Consider the following 19,774-nt stretch of genomic DNA (forward strand, 5'->3'; position numbering starts at 1 on the left):
TGCCTGGGCCAGGCCTGTCCTTCCCAGGATTCCTTGCTACTGGGTGTGACCACAGGGATGTGTGTCATAAACAGAGCATTAGTGGAAATAGAAGTTCCTGCTGTGGGCCAAGTCTTTTAAGAATTGAGTGTAGCTTCTTCAGTTTCTTTTCCCTCCCATTGCCTGGCTGCCAAGACCACGTGTGTTAGTGGAGCCACAAGACTGAGGGAGCCTGGGTGCGTGGACTGCAAGTGGGAAATCTGCCTGCCCTCCAGGAGCACCTGCCTGAATTGTTACTTAAAAGAAAACTCAACTCTAGAACATTAAGATGTTGAAATGTTGAGGTTTATTTGTTAGCATCACACTAATGAATTCAGTATTATGCACATTTTATTCAGAAACTCTCTCTAGAAAGATTAATGTGTCCAAAGCCATTCACCTAAAAAGAAAGGAGCCACATCTGAATCCAGAAAACCTATGCTTTTCTCAGAACCACTGTCTTGCTTATTAGACTGAAGGTGTTGAGGTAACTTTTCTACAATGACTCGGCCCACCCATAATTTGGGTCTCCAGATTTCTCTAACTTTACATTCTACATACTTTCTTTCTTTCTTTCTTTTTTTAAGGATTTTATTTATTTATTTGTTAGAGAGAAAGAGAGAGAAAGAGCGCGCAAGCACAGGCAGACAGAGCAGGAGCCTGCTTCTCCCTCTGCCTCTGCCTGTTTTGTTGTTTTTATAAGATTCCACATATAAACAATATCTTACAGACCTCTTCCCAATTGATTTTTCTACTTTCTTTATATTTCTGTTCTCATTTTTTCTTTTCTTTAATATGTAATATGAGGCTCCTAGAGAAGTAATTGCCATCCTTTACTACCTGAAGAAGTAATTGTACATTTTATGTCCGTCAGGAATAACACCAGCGAAAGGTTTACGGCACTTCTTCAGTTGAAGATTCTCAGTATTCAAACTTTTCTAAATTAATATTCATTATATCACAGTTATCTAAGACAAATTAGTGTGTATGGGGAAGCACAATACATGCCTCTGTGTGTATATGTAAGTATGCATACAAGCATGGCTTGCTTTGTTACACTTCACTTTACTTCACAGACACTATGTTTGTTTTTTTGGTTTTTTTTTTTTTTTTTTTTTTTACAAATTAAAGATTTGTAGCTAGTCTGTATTAAGCAAATCCTTTGGTGCCATTTTTACAACAGCATTCGCATACTTCATGTCTGTGTTCCATTTTGGTCATTCCTGCAATATTTTGAACTTTCTCATTATTATCATATTATAGCGATAGGTGATCACTGGTCTTTGATGTTACTGTTGTAATTGTTTGGGGGCACCACAGGTTGGGCCCATATAAGACAGTGAGCTTAATTGATAAATGTGTGTGTTCTTTTTTTTTTTTTTTTTTTAAAGATTTTATTTATTTATTTGACAGACAGAGATCACAAGTAGGCAGAGAGGCAGGCAGAGAGAGAGGAAGGGAAGCAGGCTCCCTGCTGAACAGAGAGCCCGACGTGGGGCTCGATCCCAGGACCCCGGGACCATGACCCGAGCCAAAGGCAGAGGTATCAACCCACTGAGCCACCCAGGCGCCCCAAATGTGTGTGTTCTGACTGCTCCACCAACCAGCCATTCCCAGCTCACTTCTCAGGTCTCCCTACCTCTTGAAACATAACAGTATTAAATTAGACCAAGTAATAACCCTGCAGTGACCTCTAACTGTTCAAGTGAAAGAAGGAATGACATGTCTCTCACTTTGTTTTTTAAGGATTTTATTTTTTTAAGTGATCTCTACACCCAGCATGGGTCTAGAACTCACAGCCTCAAGATCAAGAGTCACATGTTCTATGGATGGAGCCAGCCAGGTGCTCTACATGCCACTCACTTTAAATCAAAAGCTAGAAATGATTAAGCTTAGTGAGGAAGACGGGTCAGAGGAGAAAAATAGAAAGCTAAGCCCTCTTGCATGAAAGTTAGCCAAGTTGTGAATACAAAGGAAAAGTTCTTGAAGAAAATTAAAAATAGCTACCCCAGGAACAAATGAGTGATAAGAAAGGGAAATAGCTTTGTGGCTGATCTGGAAACTTTAGTGGACACTTGTGATCTCACCAAAGAAAGGTACCAGCCCCAGTATTCCCTTAAGCCAAAGCCTAATCCAGAGCAAGGTCTTAACTCCCTTTAATTCTGTGAAGGATGAGAGAGGTGAAGAAGCTGCAGAAGACTAGTCTGAAGCTAGCAGAGGGTGTTCATAAGCTTGAGGGGAAGAAGCTGTTTCCATTAAAAGTGCAAGGTGAAGCAGCAAGTGCTGATGTAGAAGGTACATAAATTATCCAGAAGATCTAGCTAAGATAGTTCATAAATGCAGCTGCACTAAACAACAGATTTTCAGTGTAGACAAAACAGCCATATACAGGAAGAAGATGCCATCTAGGACTTTCATAGCTGGAGAGAAGTCAGTGCCTAGCTTCAAAGCTTCAAAGGACAGGCTGGCTGTCTTCTGAGGGGTAATGCAGAAGGGAACTTTAAGATGAAACCAGTGTTTATTTACCATTCTGAGAATCCCAGGGCCTATAAAACTTATGCTCAATCTATACTGCCTGTGCTCTAGAAATATAACAATAAAGCCTGGATCACATGACAGCATATTTGTTTTACAAAATGGCTTACATATTTTAAGCCCATGGTTGAGAACTGCTCAGGAAAAAAGAAAAATCCTTTCAAAATATTACTGCTCATTAATTCATTAACAATGCACCCGGTCCCCCAAGAGCTCTGATGGAGATGGACAATGAGATTAATAATGTTTTCGTGCCTGCTAACACAATCCATACTGCAGCCTATGGCTCAAGGAGTCATTTTGACTTTCAAGTCAGAGACCATGATTCCTCTGATGGATCTGAGCAAAGTCAGTTGAAAACCTCTGGAAAGGATCCACCATTCTAGATGCCATTAAGAACATTTGTGATTCATGGGAAGAAGTCAGAATAACAACATGAACAGAAGTTTGGGAGAACTTGATTCCAGACCACACAGATAACTTTGAGGAGTTTCAAGACTGCTTGGAGGAAGTAACTTTAGATGTGGTGGAAATAGCTGGAGAACTAGAATCAGAAGTAGAGCCTGAAGATGGGACTGAATTGCTGCAACTCATGATCAGATTGTAACTGATGAGAAGTTTCTATTGATAAGCAAAGGAAATAGTTTCCTTTTTTTAAAAAAGACTTTATTTATTTACTTGACAAATAGAGATCACAAGTAGGCAGAGAGGCAGGCAGAGAGAGAGAGGAGGAAGCAGGCTCCCTGCTGAGCAGAGAGCCCCATGCGGAGCTCGATCCCAGGACTCTGGGATCATGACCTGAGCTGAAGAGAGAGGCTTTAACCCACTGAGCCACCCAGGTGCCCCAGGAAATGGTTTCTTGAGAGGAAATGTAGTCCTGGTAAAGACGCCGTGAAGATTGTTGAAATGGCACAAAGGATTTAGATTATATAAATTTAGTTGGTAATGTAGTGGTGTTTGAGAGGGCCTACTCCCAATTTGAAAAAGAAGTTCTACTATAGGGAAAATGCTACCAAACAGCATCACATATTACAGAGAAATCGTTGTGAGAGGAAGACTTAATGCAGCAAACTTTACTTTTGTCTTTTTTAAGAAATTGTCACAGCCACCCCAAACTTGACAACCACAACCCTAATCAGCCAACAGTTATTAACATCGAGGCAAGACCTTCCACCAGCCAAAAAGATTGTAACTTGCTGAAGGCTCAGGTGATGGTTAGCAAATTTTTGAGCAATAAAGTCTTTTTAAAATTACAATGTATACATTTTTTAAGACCTAATGCTATTGCACACTTAACAGATTATAATATAATGTAAGCAAACTTTTATATGCACTGAGAAGCCAAAATATTCATTTAGCTAATTTTGTCATTCACTTTATTGCAGCAGTCTGGAGCTAAATTCTCAGTATCCCTGAGTCATGCTTGAATATATGCCTATGTATCTCTATATCCCTATATCCCTCTATCTCTTAATCTGTCTCTATCTCTGAATCTGTCTCTGTCTGTATATCCTATTTTTTTCACTTCTGCCATGCCATTGGTCCCAGGTGTTAGTGGCATTGAATAAAAATAACTTAACTCCGTCATACATTCTCGCAGATTTCTGAGGAAGGTCAATGGACAGAAATACTCAGATGATTGCTCATTTCTTTTCCCTAGCATTTGACAGTACCTTAAAAAAATTTAAATGTCATCTCATGCCTTCTTTTTATGTCACTGTACTCTGCTGATGTTCCTGTATGTTTTTTATCAATAATGTGTGATGATTTCTTAGCTTCCATTTATGTAATTGTTTTTCCTATCTCCTACATAGAGATCGTGACTGTTTTCGAGGGCGAAAAGCAGGTTGCATGGTAATCACTTTTAAACATCCTACAACCATCAAATGTAGATTTTATTGTCTTCATTTTACAAATAAGTAAATTTAGGCAAAGGGAGCTTAAGGAAAGTACATATATCCTGTAGCTGGTAGCTAGCAGAGTTCGGGTTTGAATTAAGATCTTTGTGACTCTGAGTTTGCTTTCTTACGCAGAAAAATAGATCCCTTTGCTCAACTGGATGGTAAAACAATCAATTTCACGTTAATCATCTGTCGTCCTCGGCCCGCAAGGACGACAGTGAGCCTGGTATGGTGTTAATGCTTCATTTCCGTTTATTTAATCAACTTCCTTAGCTTATATACAGCAGGTTGACCAATAAGGGGCCAAGCAATGGGGAGAGACAATGAGAGTCCTGTTACTATGCTGATTAAATTTGAAACAGCCAATGACTATGTCCTCCTTTAGGCGGGCTTCACCAGAAAGTTCATTGTATACTTGCTGCGTACTTTGCTAGCAGTGAGCCAAGCACCTTCTTGTAATGGCGGGGACTTTCCCGGCCGGAGGCAGTCCCCGACAATCATCTTTGAATCTCCTTCAACTTTACCATGGGGACTTACGGAATGTAAATAATCAGTAAAGGTGAACAGATGGATTGGTATATAGGAGAGTGAAGGGATGACAGCTTGTCAGTTGTCTGGATGAAATTGTCAGTGATTATATTTTTCTGGTTAAGAAAGAAAAGGGAGAGTGAAACTTTAGACTAGAAAAATGATGGATAAAAGAGTATTTTATTGGAAATATCATATATAATAATTTAACATTATGCCACATCACTCTGTGTTGCGCATGACCCTTTGTTCTTCCTGCATTGTGATGTCTTTCTTGTGTAGGTCAGCTGAGGGTCAGGTGATGTTCTTTTCATATGAAGATTTAAATAAATGTTTCATGAAATACTTATTTTCATATATCTTTGTGAAAGCTGTGGTCACTTAAAAATATCTAAATTATCATTGTTCTAATAGTTGTTAAGTAAATAGCAATGGAATTCGTTCTTCTGATCAAACTTGTGTATAATATGTGGATGACTAGTTTCTTGGATGAAATAAAATTGATTAGAACTAGAATCAGAACTATGGTTTGGCTTACATTAATAAGAATACTTTTTTGGAGGGCTCCTGGGTAGCTCATTGGGTTAAAGCCTCTGCCTTTGGCTCAGGGTCCTGAAATCGAGCCCTGCATTGGGCTCTCTGCTCAGCAGGGAGCCTGCTTCTTCCTCTCTCTCTCTGCCTGCATCTCTGCCTACCTGTGATCTCTGTATATCAAATAAATAAATAAAATCTTTTTAAAAAAAGAATACTTTTTTCCTTAAACTATCATTCATCATAGTTATTTATGTTTTAGTATTTTGAAATAACTTTAAAAACAAATGTTAAATGCTCCCCATATACTAAAATTACAGTGACAATATGGAAAACATTTCTACTTACTGGCTTAAGAAAAAAAAAAGCTCTCTGAAAAGCAAAGAGATTCACAATACACTGAGTTTATTTTGCGTACCAAATATGACAGTATCCTACATGGAAAAAACAAACCTCATCAAACATAGAAAATACAAAATGCATTAAGTATGAAAGATGAGATGCTTTGGAGAATGAGGCTCATTTTAGGAAAGCTAAAGACCAAGAATTCACATGTAGTTGAGCCAGTTTTTCCTTGTACTTTTCCACAATTCTTTGATATTTAAACCACAGGTTACACAGGGAGCCTGTCCAGGGGAGCCAACAAACCTTGAAAAGGAGTCCAGTCAGTGGCTAGTGGCAGATGAAATTAGAAATATAGGCATTTTGTGATTATCACAAAATGGAATGGGAAATGAACAATGAGATTAGGTCACACCTGGGCTGAAAACCAAAGGTGAAGACTGTTGAGGATATTTGTTGACAATTCATTTTAACTGTACTTGGAAACACAGTAATTCTATGCTATTTCTCTAGATTACTATATTTGTACTTAAATAAACTTCTGGTATTTAACAAAAATTTCTCATTTGGTAACAAAGAACTAGAAAACACAGGCACTAATTGTTTTTTCCCCTTCACCATTAACAGGTGGCTCAGTGGGTTAAGCCGCTGCCTTCTGCTTGGGTCGTGATCTCAGGGTCCTGGGATCGAGTCCCGCGTCGGGCTCTCTGCTCAGTGGGAGCCTGCTTCCTCCTCTCTCTCTCTCTCTCTCTCTGCCTACTTGTGATCTCTCTCTGTCAAATAAATAAATAAAATCTTTAAAAAAATAATAATAATACCTGAGAGGTGCCTGGGTGGCTCAGTGGGTTAAAGCCTCTGCTTGCAGCTTGGGTCATGATCCCAGGGTCCTGGGATTGAACCCTGTATCAGGCTCTTTGCTCAGCGGGGAGCCTACTTCCTCCTCTCTCTCTCTCTGCCTACTTGTGATCTCTGTCAAATAAATTTTTAAATATTAAAAAAAAATACCTGAAAATAAATTCCATCATTTGACTTTATATTAGAAAGTGTCATGGCAAAAACTAACATCAATTCAAGTAAAAACTCTTTCCAATAAATGTTCATTACCTTCATAATGTTGTTTATGAAAGTCAGAGTGTTTGGTTCATATGAGATTCATTTTTAAACTTAGAATTAACAAAGCCATATGAGGAAACTTTGGGAGGTGATGGATATGTGTATTCATTTGACTGTGGTGATGGTATCATGGGTGTATGCATCTGTCAAACTTCATCAATGGTATGTATTAAATATGTGTAGCTTTTGTATATTAATTATGCCCTAATCAAGCTGCTAAAAAAAGTAAAGTTAAATAAAATGAGTTTAAACCTGGGTTACTTTTTTCTAGTGGTTATTATGGAAACCATAATTTATTGATTATGACCAGTAAATAATAAATGACCAGTAAATGATGAAGCAACAGAGGCATCAAAGGTTTCAAATAGTCTAAAGATGTAAGAACCTCTAAACATGGAATATCATTGCTCACGTTGGCAGCATATATGCTAAATATGGAATATCATGTGACTTCCAGTAGGCTATGTAGTTGTTTAATTTAATATTTGACAATAGCAACATCAGATACCTGAAATCCAATTTATTACTACCAATAATTTTTGGAAAGCTGAAATTGGTAACTAAATGAGTTTAGAAGTCATCTAAAAAAAGAAAAAGAAAAAGAAGACAAAAAAACCAGGCATAAGCTTTTATTTTGTGTACTTTTTTTTCTTTCTTCTTCTTTTTTTTTTAATTAGTTTCAGAGGTAGAATTTAGTGATTCATCAATTGCATATAACATCTGGTGCTCATTTTATGAAGTGCCCTCCTTAATGCCCATCATGCAGTGACTGCTTCACCCCCCTCACTTTTATTTTTTTTTTAAGATTTTTATTTGTTTATTTGACAGAGAGAGAGAGAGCACAAGCAGAGGGAGCAGCAGGTAAAGGGAGAGGGAGAAGCAGGCTCCCCACTGAGCAGGGAGGACTTGATCCCAGGACCTTGGGATCATGACCTGAACTGAAGACAGCTGCTTAGCTGACTGAGCCACTCAAGCATCCCCTCTCCTCACTTTTAATTGTGGAGTTTAAATAGGGAAACCCATTATGGAATAGTTATACTTTTTTTAAATCTTTGTAGTGGCAAGGATTTGCAACTAGATTTGGGATTGAACCTTGAACCTGATATTCTCAAAGTGTGTAATATCAAAAGTGAAGGTGATGATGATGATAGAAGTAATAGAGATTTAGACATTTTGAATGCATTATTTATGACAGTCCTGAGAGAACGATTTTTTAAATTATCTTTTGTAGGTGAAGAATCTGTAGGTTATATCAGGTTGGTGATTTACAATATTTGCTTTTCTGATGTGTGTGTCTAGAATTAGATCCCAATTATAGCTAGCTGAAAAGTCAGAGAAAATTCTTTTTCACAAATAAAGATGTCATGCCAAAGATTATTTGCTTGGTTTCCAGATTTAACCAAAATAATTGCAAGCATGTGATCACAGTGGATATTTTTTTGTTCTGAGTATCTATTAACAGTTTGAGCTAATTAGGCCATTAATTTCCATGCTATCTGGAAACAATCATGAAATATTTTAATATGTTTCCTTTCTTGGAAAGTCTTACTCTTTCATTATCCTCACTGATGGAGTTAAATGTCAGAATTGGAGCCAAATCTGTCTGATTCCAAAATCTGTTCTCTTCTGATAGTCATGTTATAATGTCTTGTTAAATATCTGAATTATGAAGCCTGATTGCAAAGGTCACTGTTGTTAAACTGTGGCATGAGAGTCTCTATATGGCTTTGTGCTCCCAGATGTGGAATTATAGATGAAAGCAGGCAATTATTTTTTCTGTTTTCTATTTAGGTTTACCATCCATAGCTTTATTTCCTCATGATTGTACATTTCATTATTGGGTATATTCATTTATTTTATTTTGTCCATCATGTGTTTATGGAATTTTTGTTATGCAGTTAAGCAAAAATATAACAAAGCATAAATTGGCTTTAATTAATGAAATATACAGTTTTTGCATCATTTCCTTATTGTTTCTTATTGTTTCTCTTGGGATTAAAATTTAATCTTATTTTAGAGAAACTATAAACAAATATAAAGTTTCTAGCTATGTACAAATTGGTAGTATTTTGTATCTTCATAATCATTAGTAATCATTTGAATTTTGTGTTGTAAAAGACATATGTTAGTTAATTTTATTATAGGGTAGACAGTAAATTTACTTTTAAAATAAATCTTACAAGTGCCTGTTTTAGACAGTACAGGTAAATAAATCACTTGCAGGTAAATAAATCACAAATAAATCACATAAATCCCGAGACATAGGGAATTGTCACCAAGTGTAGTTGACAAATTAATGAAGACCAAGTATGGGAAATGAGGACACACAGAGACCTTTATGGACTACAGAAATTGGCGGAATCTTTAACTTCTTTGCTCTCTTTATCTTTCCTCATAAACCTCATCAAACTCACACATAAAAGATTGGACAGAGTTCTCAAGACTCCACTCTGGGGCACACATGGGGAATGAGAGAATACACAGAATACACGCATTTGCAAGTGAACCTGAAAAATTTACCACACAGGGCCATATTCTGGACCATAAAATAGACTACAACAAATTTAAAATAATAGGGATCATAGCAAGTGTGTTCTTGAACCACAATGGAATAAAACTAGAAATTGATAGCAGAAAAATATCTGGAGAAACCACAACCATGTGAAATTAAATGATCTTTGAAGAGAAGGTCTAAAGAGAAGCTTTAAAATATTTGAGATGAAAGAATTTTAAAAATATATCATAAGGGGCACCTGGGTGGCTCACTGGGTTAAAGCCTCTGCCTTCGGCTCAGGTCATGATCTCAGGGTCCTGGGATCAAGCCCCGCATCGGGCTCTCTGCTCAGCAGGGAGCCTCCTTCCCTTCCTCTCTCTCTCTGCCTCCCTCTCTGCCTACTTGTGATCTGTGTCTGTTGAGTAAATGAAATCTTAAAAAATATATGTATATATCATAATATATGGGATGTAACTAAAGCAGTTCTTAGAGAAGTAAGTTCTCTAAGGTTAGGGTTAAGAGAAAATTAACTTAGAGAAAAAAAATTCTGTCATTGAAAGCTTAATTTAGAAAATAGTAAAGATCTAAAACTAACAATCTATGCTTCTATGTAGGAAACTAGAAAAGGAAGATAAAACTAAAAAGAAATTAGAAGGACGGAAATAGAGCAAAAGTCATTGAAAGTAAATACACAAAAATAATAGAGAAAACCAATGAAAATGAAACCAAAGATTGATATTATAAACACATGAGTAAAATTGTTAAATATCTAGTCAGAATGACCAAGAATAAACAAATATACATATTACCAATGGCATTAAAGAAGGATGTGTCATTATAAGACCTCACAAACAACAAAAGGGTAGTAAGTGAATAGTATGAATAGGTCTATGCCCATAAATGAACACATTTTGAACACATTTCTGAAAGGCTGTCAAAACTCACTCAAGATGAATAGATTATGAGAATAGTCTTATATCTATTAATTAGATTCTTAATTATAAACCTCTCCCCCCAAAAGAAACTTAAGTTCCAGATGTTTTAAATAGTGAATTCTACCAAACAATTCAGATATGTACAATATCAATACTGTGCAATTTCTTTCAAAAAAAAAAAAATAGAGAGAGAATGAAAACTTCTCAATTTATTTTCATGAGACCAGCATGAAATCTGTAATCTCAAAACCAGGCAGACACATTACTGGAAAACCACAGATCAACATCCCTCATGAATATAGCTTCAAAAAATAAAAAAATTTAAAAATTCACCAAACAGGGGCACCTGGGTGGCTCAGTTGGTTAAGCAGCTGCCTTCGGCTCAGGTCATGATCCCAGCGTCCTGGGATCGAGTCCCGCATCAAGCTCCTTGCTCGGCAGGGAGCCTGCTTCTCCCTCTGCCTCTGCCTGCCATCCTGTCTGCCTGTGCTTGCTCTCTCGCCCTCTCTCTCTGATAAATAAATAAAATCTTAAAAAAAAAATCCACCGAACATTAGTAAATCAAATCTAGCAATACATAAAAAGGGATGATGCAGCCTGCCCAAGTTGAGTTTTATAATAGGTGTGTAAGCCTGGCTCGACTTTGGAAAATCAATGTACTTCATCATAATAAATAAATAAAATTCATCTTAATAAAAAAAAAAATCTCAACAGGCTAGGAATAGAAGAAAATCCCGTATACTATTCAGTTTAGACTTATCAGGATGTCAGAAAACCTAAGCCAGAATTTTATTTAGCAGTGAATGATTGAATTTTTTCCTTCTAAGATCAGACAAAAGGCAAGGGCATCTTGTCTCATTATCCCTATTCAAAATCATTTTTTAAGTAAAGTTTAAATATTACAAAAATAACAGATAAAAGGCATACATACAGTTTGGTAAAGATTTAAAATCATCTATCTTCAGATGACATGATTCTATATTCATCAACACAGAGATCTATAAAAATCCCCACAACAAATAAGTGAGTTTTTCAGGCTGGCAGGTGAAAAAAAGTTTGTTTCTGTATACTAACAAAGCTGCAAAATACAAAATTTACAAGTCTATATATTTTTTTAATGCACCAGAGTGTGACACAATTAATATACAGCTAATGGTATAGAACAGACATTGTCTGCTAGGACTGCTAAACATGAATGAAAAAAAGCAAAAGAAGACCTAAATAAATGCAGAGATATACCATGTTCATGAATTGGAGAACTCAAGACATCATTTCTGCCTGATTTGCTGTTAGCAGGCTTTTTATTCTTTTTTAAATTGTTGTTGATGGATATTTAACAAGCCAGTTCTGTGGAAAGACAAAGAGCCTAGAATAGTATATGGGATTTTCTTCTATTCCTAGCTTGTTGGGATTTTTAAAATTAAGATGAAAAGACTTGTTCTCAGCAGTTTTCTGTGAGCCTTGTCCCACATACAGCTTAGCAGGGAGGGATAGAAGAGGATTATTCATCTGCTTCATCCAAAGAGAGCACTAGTCATCTGTTTTATGTCTTTAAACTTTGTGTTTGATACTTTGTTATGTTACATTCTATTTTAAAAATAGGGGAATAGAGGGCTTTGTGGCTAACAAATGCAGAAAATTATAGCCTTGGTACCTATGAAGTTTATATATATACAGTTTAATAATGTCTATCAAGACTGAGTGCCTGAAACTCCCATTAGAGTTAATATAATTTTGTATATAATTCTCTATATAATCTCAACTTTTATTTTTTAAGATTTATTTATTTATTTATTTGACATACATAGATCACAATTAGGCAGAGAGGCAAGAAGAGAGAGAGGAAGGGAAAGCAGGCTCTCTGTTGAGCAGAGAGCCCTATGCAGGGCTTGATTCCAGAACCCTGAGATCACGACCTGAGCCGAAGGCAGAGGCTTTAACCCACTGAGCCACCCAGGTGCCCCTCTCAACTTACTTTTCTTTATATAATGTTGAAATAAAAGTTTCAGAAAGACATTTTTTTTAAAGATTTATTTTAGAGAGAGAGAGAAAGCTCGAGTGGGAGTGGCCGAGGGAAAGGGAGAGAGAATCCCAAGCAAACTCCATGCCAAGTGCAGAGCCTGATGCAAGACTCAATCCCATGAGCAATGAGATCCCAGCCTGAGCCAAAACCAAGAGTCAGGTAGTCAACTGACTAGGCCATCTAGGCACCCCTCAGAAAGATATTTTTTCTTAAATTTTTCATTTTTTAGAAAGACATTTTAAAGTAAAGGTGGTCACCAGCAACAAAATTGGATCTACCATTTAACATAACCATTTAACAGTCAGTGACTGGCTTATTATAACATTAACAACTCATATGTGATAGACATTATGTATGAATAACTAATCATAGCTAGACATGTTAATGGCTGTATCGTTGTCATGGGATTATTTAAATAATGTATAATAACAAATTATTTCAAACTTCAAGGTAAAATTATCTAATAGGCAAAGACAGTAACTGAAATTCCTACTCAGCATACACTTGTATAATAATTTAAAAATGCAATTAGAACAAAATTTCCCTGAGGACATGGCAGAAGTACACTTTTAAGGATGTTTGAAAAACAGGAAGTTAAAATAGTTGTAAATACAGAAGGATAAAACTTTAGATAGATAGTGCAAAACTAGTGAAGGGATGGCAAAGAACATAATCGTTAGAGATACAATTTAAAAAATCTTGTTTTCTCTCTAATTATAATGCTTCCAAGACTGGTTCCTAAAATTATATAAGTGTGGAACATCTATAGAATTTAGGTAATATACAAATTAAATAAATAAAATATACTGTATCAGAGGCATTTAATACAGAATCTTGGGATTTAAACTTCCCTTCCCCAACTTTGGCTTAGTATATCCTATAGGGAAAGGTAGAATAAAAGTAAGTCACATTTTTTTTTCCAGATTTTTACTTGATAATTATTAATTTTTTACTCTTAAGGAGCTTCCTTGGTTCTTTTGGACTTGCAAGCCTGGCACAAGCCTGTGATGTTATATGGACTTAGTTCACCAAAGTTAGAGCAGCTTTTCAGAATGGTCATTATACAAAAAATTCATTTTCCCTCCTTCCTCTTCTGCTCACATACACAGTTCTATGTCCTGAAGAACATTTATTCATGTGCTCACTCCATAAATGATTATATATTAGAAGGTACCATTTTCCAGCACAGCTAAGAATTTTTCCACAGTATATGTAGATATTTATGTATAAAATATATTACCTGTTAGAGTCTCTCTAATTTTTAATATTATGTATTCTCTGATCTTGAACCAGGGTTCTTACAAAAGCTGATAGTAGTATCATATTCTTATTATCATTAGCTAGAAATTTTTGAACACTTATCTTGTGCCCGACACTGTGGTAAGCACTTTATAGTTGTTACTGCTTTCATCTTGTTTGCTGCATTCTGAAAGCTTTTCTTAGCAGTATGACAGTTGTACTGGTGGACATTTGGGTTATTAATGGGAAGAACCTGAACAGAATTAAGTTGTCATTGGTCCCTCATGCAACATTCTAAGCATTATAATTAGCTGGCATTGACTTTTGAGTAAAAGTCACTGGTCACGATCACAATGTCCACTGTTTTTGTATTCCAAATTAGGCTTTTATTTTCACCACTGTCAGAGATTTGTTGTAGGAAATAGCATAATTAGTCACTGAATAAACCTGTAAGACACAGTTTGAGTCTAATGGAGAAACAATGAGATTGGTTTGAGAAAAAGAGTGAATCACTTAACTTTAAAGTTCCTGTGAACCAATATTAATGCCTAGGTAACCTCACCTCTGCCCAGAACTTGGTAGATGTTATAATTAGTAGAATAATGAAATATTTGATAATTGAACAATAGTAGGACAGAGTTTATATGTCTCTAATTCAATTTGTTCTTTCTATAGTGGTGGTAAAATATATGCATTAAATTAAATAATTAGTGATGCAATATGCCAAAGAGCAAAATTAATGTAAGAGTGATTGTTTTAAAATGATTAGAAAACAAAACAATTTCAGGTAGCTGTCCATTGATTTAGAAATTGAGAGAATATAATGAAAACATTAATTATTATAATAAGGTCAAATTTTCTGACAAGAAAGAAAAAATCAAATTAAAGAAATACTTTTAAGATCACTTTAATTATTTCCCCCATTAGTCCATTCTTGATATAACTCTTCAAAATCTTTTTTTTTTTTTAAGATTTTATTTATTTATTAGACAGACAGAATCACAAGCAGTCAGAGAGGCAGGCAGAGAGAGAGGAGGAAGCAGGCTCCCTGAGGAGCGGAGAGCCTGATGCGAGGCTCGATCCCAGGACCCTGGGATCATGACCTGAGCTGAAGGCAGAGGCTTAACCCACTGAGCCACCCAGGTGCCCCAAAATCTTTTTAATGTAGTATTAAAATAAATATTTTTATTCATAATATGAAATACCTCCTGCCTGTGAAACAAAATATCTTCTAACAGATATATTGATTTGGGGGATTAATGTTCTTTTGAAGACATCAGGTACAGTATTTTAAAGTCATAAGAATAGTTCATTTTTTTTAAAGATTTTATTTATTTATTTGACAGGGAGAGATCACAAGTAGGCAGAAAGGCAGGCAGAGAGAGAGAGGAGGAAGCAGGCTCCCTGCTTGAGCAGAAAGCCCCATGTGGGGCTCAATCCCAAGACCCTGAGATCATGACCTGAGCTGAAGGCAGAGGCTTTAACCTACTGAGCCACCCAGGCGCCTCAGAATAGTTCATCTTAAACAAGGTAAATTTCTACTATAGACTGTTTTTAAACAGTTGTTTAAAAACTTCCCACTTAAAAAAAAAAAAAGTTGTGTGTGTCTCTAGCTTTGTAAATATCTGTATAACGGATTTCATAGAGTAGTTCAGATATTTCTCAATATTTCATTTTCTCTTCTTAGTAACAGAAAATGTGTAACTTTAAGGGGTAGTTAGAAAATTATTATTCAGAAAACTATGAGTCCTAATTATACTTAAGAAATCGCATGTGGTGCCTTGTTATAAACTGATTTGTGTCCCCCTCAAAATTTGTATGTGGAATCCCTAACATTCCCCCCATTCGTGGTTTTTGGAGATGGACCCTTTGGGGGGGTAATTACGCCCTGAGGGAGGAGCCCTCATGATGGGATTCTTGCCCTCAAAAGAAGAGACCTCAGAGAACTAGTACTCTGTCTTTGCAAATGCACACAAAGAGCTGCAGTGAGCAGTGTGGTGGTTGTCTACCAGCAAAGAGGAAAAGCCTCAGAATGAAACCTGCCTTGCTGCCATCTTGATCTTGGACATGCAGTCACCACAGCCCTGAGAAATAAATTTGGTAGCCACTCTGCTGTATTTTGTTATAGCAGCCCAATCTAAGACATGCCTTTAAGGCTTATGTGTGGAGAACCTGTAGGAGATAGACCAGTAGAAGCATAGTGGTTTTCAGAATTCTTCACAGCTTTCATGGAACCCACTGCTACCTTCCTGCTCAGTTCCCACTGGTTTCCCACTGTTTTTTTGTTTTGTTTTGTTTTGTTTTCAAAGATTTTATTTATTTGACAGAGAGAGAGATCACAAGTAGGCAGAGAGAGGCAGAGAGAGGCAGGGAGAGGAAGGGAAGCAGGCTCCCTGCCTAGCAGAGAGCCCGACGCGGGGCTTGATCCCAGGACTCTGGGATCATGACCTGAGCCAAAGGCAGAGGCTTTAACCCACGGAGCCACCCAGGTGCCCCTCCCACTGTTTTTCACTTTGTTCCTCTGCTGCCCTCTGCCTTCATCACAGGCATTATCCTGCATGTTCACCCTGTAGCCATGATGCCCATGGCCTCTGAATCACTTAAGAATGACTCAGTTTCACATAGAATTCCTTGGCCCTGTGCTCCGAAGTGTTTCTGTTGTTTTGTTGTTGTTTTCTCACATCGCTTGCTACTCTGATTTTAGTTGGATTTTGGAAAAATATCCTCAAGTCCTTATATCTGTTGTTCAAATGTTCTTTGCTCATATTTCTTTCACCACTTTGCGTCCTGCATTTATCTTAAACATCATTCTTCAGGAACTCATAGTGTCACTTTCTTACCATTTCTCTCCCTATCGTCCTGAATACAGTCTTTTTCTCCCTGTCTACTCTTAGGTTCTTGGACACAGCAACAGTTGTATTGAACGTTGACAAAAACTGTTAAATCTCTAGGATACTTACTGTGTGTAAGATTCTGTATGAGGCATTTTAACGTTCATTCTCTTATTTAATACCACCAACAAAATTGTTTGAGAGTTATATTTATTATTACTTGTGAGCAAATTGAAATTCAAACATTTAAGATGTATGTATGCCTTGGGTTTACCTACATAGCTAGGGAGTATCAGAACCAGAGTTTGCGCCCTCTCATTTTAATGCCCAAACCATCACCTTCATTACAGTTCACTGATTCTTTCCTGTCCCTTCTGCTTCTCTACTCATTGCCAGCCATCTCACAGAAACTCTGAAGTGAGTAGGTCATGCTCTTAAAAAAAAGTATTGATTCCCATACTTAAACTCCTTGGGCAGGTATTCACTACACTTCACAGTCTAATCTCATCTTCACATTCTGATTTCATCTCCAGGCTGTTTGACATGAGTCTGCACTCTACATTCTGTTCCAGATTCCATTTCAATCCCAGTAAGGACTGTTTCTCATACATGTATGTCATCATACATGTATGATGTATTAGCTGTTCTGTCTCCTTTAATATTTTTCCACTGTTAGACTTCCTGGAACAATCACTGTTCTTCTTTAAGACATCAAAAATTATACACACAAAAAAATAAAAATAAATAACACTAATAACATTAAATATTCTATACTTGCCCACGATAGAGCTCTCTATGCTCTGTATGTATTAACTCAACACAGAGCTCTCTATGCTCTGTATGTATTAACTCAACGCCATTAATATAATATGTCCAGTGGTCCAGTCTTCTACCAAAAGCATTAATTATTCTTTCATTTGTGTTCTTCTTTATGCATTCTTCTGTCACAGCATTTTAAAATTAAAAGACTATTTTTTTTTTATCAGTTTTAGGTTTACAGAAAAATAGAACACAAACTACAGAGTTCTCTAACCGCCCTGGGGTGGGGGTGGGGGGGTTACTACACCAACTTCCATTGGTATAGTAAGTTTGTTGCAATTGAAGAATATTGATACATTATTACTAAGTCCATAGGTTACTTTAGGATTCATGCTTTATGTTGTACAGTTCTTTAGATTTTTTCCAATGGGTAATGTCATATACCCACCCTTCCACCAACTAGTTTCAGTGCCCTAAAGAAAAACACCATACTTCAGCTATTCATCCCACCATCCTTACCCTCAAAACCCCAAAAGCCATTTTTGTTAATTTTTGTGTATTATAGTATTCTTACAGTTAATTATACTTTCTATCCATCTCTGAATTCTTTTTATAACTACTAAAGTATGGCTGTTTCTACATAAAATGTTGCATAATTTCTCCTGGAGGGAACCATTTTGCTCATTCAAAACTCTGTATCACTTTATGTGTTCCTCCCTATGGTATTGATCATGTTAATATATACCTCTGCATCTTTCTATCTACATACATTTATTTGATAAGTAAAACATGAATTGGTTCTCATCTTAAGATTTTAGCATTAGAGGTAAAACTATTTTTTATGACAATATCCCCTAATTCCAGTATTTTACACTGAGAGAACCACCGTTCTCATTTCATTTATGTCTTTCCAGACTTTTTCCCCTAAGCATTTCTATATATGTTACATACCCATGAATATATAATATTTATGTAGTCATATTTATTCAGCAACTTGCATTATTCACTCAAACTTTGGATATTGGGATGATTTTTTGAGCTACTTACTGCTGCTATGCTATTACATATTGTGAATAATTTATATTACTATAGCCACTTCTCATGATGAACATTTATATTCCCTACAATTTTTTATACAAACAGTGCTAAGTTGATCATCATTGTTACCCAGTTTTGTGCACATATGCATGTGTTACCCTTTTTTATATCTGATTCTCTTTATTGGGACATGACTTGTTTAAGAGCAAGGGTGTTTAAGGGTGTTTATCTTTAATTCTCCACATCACTGAGCCTGGCACATTCTATATAGTTGACGCACATTGATGTTTGAATAAATGATGGACAAATGGATTTGTCAATGAAAAATATCTTATGGAATTCTTTCCGTTGGTTTGCCATCTGTTTCAAGGTGACTTAAGATTTTTTGAGGGGTGCCTGGGTGGCTTAGTCAGTTAAGCGTCTGCCTTCAGCTCAAGTCATGATCCCAGGGTACTGGGATCAAGGCCCACATTGGGCTCCCTGCTCAGCAGGAAGCCTGCTTCTCCCTCTCCTACTCCCCCTGCTTGTATTACCTCTCTCACTGACTCTCCCTCCGTCAAATAAAGAAATAAAATCTTAAAAAAAAAAAAAAGGATTTTTTGAAAGCACTTGACTATTGCTGAAAATAAAAACATTAATTCTGTGTCAGAAATGAAATAATTCAAAGCAGTTTTATCTGTTTTCAATTGTAATGTCCTTTTAGGTTTGCACATCTTTAAGTTGGTTACACAGTCCAGTGTTAAGTCTTTCCACACTAGTAAAAAGTTCTTTCATTAAAATAATTCTCTGGGATCCTACTCTGAGTTCACTTTCAGTATTACTGGATTCTACTTTGGTAGAGAAGAACCAACAAGTGTCGACAGTAAGCTAATCTACTAGATAATGACATGTGTTAGAGAATTAATTATTGGAGGGGATTTTTCATCTCTGCGTTTTCCAAGTGAGTTCCTTTTAGTTTTGTTTTTCGAGATTTATGTGTTAAACATTAAGTTGACTAGACTCCATGACCACAAGAAATAAAAATAAAATTGAAGTGGAACTACTGAAGTGTTTAATTCCAGCTAGTTTAACTAGATAGTCATGAAAAGTTCATTGCTCATCATTGTGTCTCTTCTTGTAGCTCCACGGAGAAATTTTACCCAGTAAAATCATTGGCCTTTTGCAAAAATGAATGTGAGTCAATATGCAAAGTATAAAGTCTGGGCTGATTTTATATGCTATCTGTCTCAGAACACAAAAGCAAGGGAAAAAAACATTCCTTCAGTTTTCATCACTTATTTTGTAGTTTCTATTCTTCTTCTGAAGAATGTATTATTTTTTCTTTCCTTTGCCAGTTTTGCTTTATCTTTTGATGTTGCAATTATGTCTCACTAATTCAATTAGATAATATGAAAAAATAACTTGCACGCTCCCTTCAGGATAGCAGGTGCTTAAAAACATGTTCTTGTACCTTCAGGTTAGCTGCTCTATATTTCTTATGCTTTATC

The sequence above is a fragment of the Mustela nigripes genome, chromosome 2 (assembly GCF_022355385.1).
Source record: "Mustela nigripes isolate SB6536 chromosome 2, MUSNIG.SB6536, whole genome shotgun sequence".
NCBI classification, from domain to species: Eukaryota; Metazoa; Chordata; class Mammalia; order Carnivora; family Mustelidae; genus Mustela; species Mustela nigripes.